This window comes from Callithrix jacchus, chromosome 5, assembly GCF_049354715.1.
Source record: "Callithrix jacchus isolate 240 chromosome 5, calJac240_pri, whole genome shotgun sequence".
NCBI lineage: Eukaryota > Metazoa > Chordata > Mammalia > Primates > Cebidae > Callithrix > Callithrix jacchus.
Window position 1 is genome coordinate 110520005 of NC_133506.1, and position 3640 is coordinate 110523644.

Genomic DNA, 3640 nt, shown 5'->3' on the forward strand with positions numbered 1-3640 from the left:
GGGGCGGCCCCAGCGTCATTGGCAGGAAACTGAGGAGGAGGCGGGGCCTAGACAGGAGGCGCGGCTTGAGGGCCTAGACCAGAGGGGCGGCCTGGAGGGGCGGGCCTAGAAAAGTGGGCGGGCTGAGCAAGGGGTGAGGAGATAGACAAGAGGTAAAAGGAGAAAAGTTGAACTTGGTGTGGGAAAGGAAGGAAGAGCTAGAGAAGTGAGGAGGCTTCCAGAGGGAAGGGAAAGGGAAAAGGATGGGAGACGGTGATGTCACTTCAAAAACACCTCCACAGTAGCAAGGAGTATGGGATGCCATACTCCTTGCTACCCCCATAACCTACAGACCTGCTTGGGTGTCTCTCCTTTGCCTTTCTGAATAAAGTAGAGAAAGCCTCTTTGGTAGACATGAGAGGAGAAGTAGGCAGAGTAGAAATGCTGGGAAAATCCTAGGGGGTCAACAGCTGGAACTGTATTCCAATGTAATTTCTCTTCTTTCTGCTATACATTTTAAAACATTATTCTGAGACAAGGTCCATTGGATTCACTAGAAAACTCAAGAGGTTCATGAAACCAAAACAGCTTAGAAACCTAATCCATAATGGATCTGCAAGGTTATTGCCACCTTACAGGGTAGAAACTGATCTGAAAGGTAACATAATATCCACCTAGGATTTCTGCCGCTTGCATAATTTAGCTCACTGTGCAACTCAAACATCTACTTGTTCCTTTGAGGTCCCTTGGGTAATACTGTATTTCCCACCAGCTGACTGTTGTACCTGGCTTTGAATAAATTAGGTCATTTAAACATCAAAACGACGTAACAGCTACATGAGTGTCAATAAACTCTGGAAACTTATGTTTCCTAATCTGTAAAATGGGTCAACAATTGTGCCACCAGTCACAGCTGAGGAGGTGATTGGACGCAGAATAATTGTGCACATTGCTTGTCCAAGAAAATGTTCAATAAAAGTTTTCACTTGTTTTGCATGACTATATTGAAATGTTTTTCTTTCCTTATTTGAAAGAAAGTTGATGGCAAATTCTTCATTTCTGCGAATTTCCAATTAGGGAAATGATCACATTTGGCAGGTTGCCTAGACAGAGTAGAGATAAATTATTATTTTCTTGAGGTCAGAGCTGATTCTGTTTTGTTTTATAGGTGTGGAAAAAGAGATGTGAGATTTTCCTAGAAAAAATGCACAAAAGTTTAGGGACATACTTTCCCACTGTTTTATAATGCTTTGTAAGTTTTCCATTTTTTTGGTAAATCTGTATTTTATTTAAATGGAAATTCATTGCTTGAAAAAGCAATTGTGTAAAAAAAATGGCTACGAATTATTTTCAGATATCTTCAAGGAATTCATTATAGAGTTATGATATGGTAAAGCTCTGTTACTCTATACCAATAGGCTAATGGAGACAAGCATGAGAGCACAAATGGCATCATGTAAGACGTAAGATATAAGGCATGCAATTCAAATTGTATCTATTGTATGTGTTTAAAGTGTGTTGCCTACTAAACTCAGGAGAAAAATATACACTTGAATATGTTGATATTGACATTCAATTATTTTATTACAGTTAACGAAAGAATAATGTTAGGAAATATTTTGTGGTATCTCAAAGTCTAAAAATGGCTTGGAATGGAATCTAGGAAGGCCTGTTCTTGAGCAATTGCCTTAATAGCCCGTTTCCTTTGTGAAAAAAAACTCTCTGAAAGACCTTCTGGCAAAATGGCAGCTGAAGCTCCTGGCTTCAAACATTGAAATGTTGGCTAAAACATGCTGAAAACGGTTTTAAATACATAGCTTAGCTGAAAAGGGGTACTTCCAGGTTTCAGAAAGGGAAGAGAGAATGAAAGCCAACAACACCAGCTCTTGGATATTCTTAGAATGGATGACTGGTCCTCACCCCACCTCATCACGCAATGTGTCCCTGTGGAGGAACTTTCATTAGGGAAATGTTTGGCCTCACTCATTTGCTCAACTCCTGCTCTGCAGAAGTCAGGTAATTTAAATGCAGTCATGCATTACTTAACATCAGGGATATATTCTGGGAAATATGTTGTCAGGCAATTGCATCCCAGTGCAAACATCATAGAGTGTACTCACACAAACCTAGATGATAGAGCCTACTACATACATAGGCTATGTGGTTTAGCCTATTGTTCCTAGACTACAAACCTGTATAGCAGGTTACTGTACTGAATACTGAAGGCAACTGTAACACAATAGTATTTGTGTATCTAAACATAACACAGAAAAGGTAAAATACAAATATGGTGCTTAATCATATGGGACTAACATCATATATGCAGTTCAACATTAACCAAAATGTTATTATGCCATTCATGACTATAGTTGATGAGTTTAGGAGAAATAACTACTGGTCATGTCTAGATCAACCCTTCTGGCTCTTCCTTTTTGACACCTGTCTACTCGTAGGATATATGCATTCTCATCTGCCCTAAGTTGCATAGTAGACTGATTCTAGAACTTGAGCAGAGAACTTCTAAAGTAAGCCTAAAACATGCTGTGCCTGAGAATAAGGAGACATTCAAAGACAAATAGAGTCTTTTATATTTGTCACTTTTGCTTCTCTTTCTATCTATATGTCAATTGCACTTTTTTAATGGAACCATTTGAATGTGAGATGCAATTATCATGCTGCTTCACCCCTAAATAATTCAGCATTCATTTCTGGCCTGGGCAACAAGAGCAAACTCTGTCTCAAAAAAAAAAAAAAAAAGAATCCATGTCTCCACAGTATAGATATGGGAGTTGACTTGAAAGAGTTCTCACTCTTCAAATTTTAGAAAATTTGAGATTACAAAGAATAGTTATAGTAATAGATTATAAAATATTGACTTAAAAAAAAATCCAGGCCAGGTGCAGTGGCTTACACATGTAATCCCAGCACTTTGGTAGGCCAAGGCAGACGGATCACCTGAAGTCAGGAGTTTGAGACCAGCCTGATGACACTGTGTCTCTACTAAAAGTATAAAATAAGCTGGGCGTGGTGGTGCATGCCTGTAATTCCAGCTCGTTGGAAGACTGAGGCAGGAGAATCACTTGAACCAGGAAGGCGGAGTTTGCAGTGACCCAAGATTGTGCCATTGCACTCTGGCCTGGGCAACAAGAGCAAACTCTGTCTCAAAAAAAAAAAAAAAAAAATCCATGTCTCCACAGTATTACACAATTAAAAAAAAAAGTAGGGGAGAAAAATAGGGAAGGCAGAGAGGAGAAAACTTCTTCTTTAGAAAAGAATGCCAAATAATTTGGGTAAAAAGAATGTCAAAATTTGAAAACTTGCATTCTTTGACCCCCAGATGAATAATTGATAGATATAGTCAAGGATCATTAATGAATGTTGCAACCACTGGGTGAAAGGTCATGGAAATTAAACTTTTCATCTGATTGCAAAGCATCATCCATTGATTACTTACTACTTACAGGCAGAAAAGTGTAACCTTATAGTGGGAAGATCTGGTACCACCTAACCAAGCTATCGATTGCATCACAAAGAGTGGGACAACTGACATCACAGCCTCCATGATATGATGCAATACGTTTATATTACCTAAACATTTTTGCCAAAATGTCTAACTAGTAAGTAGCCATAAGAACCCAATCAGACAAATCCAGAAAGTGGA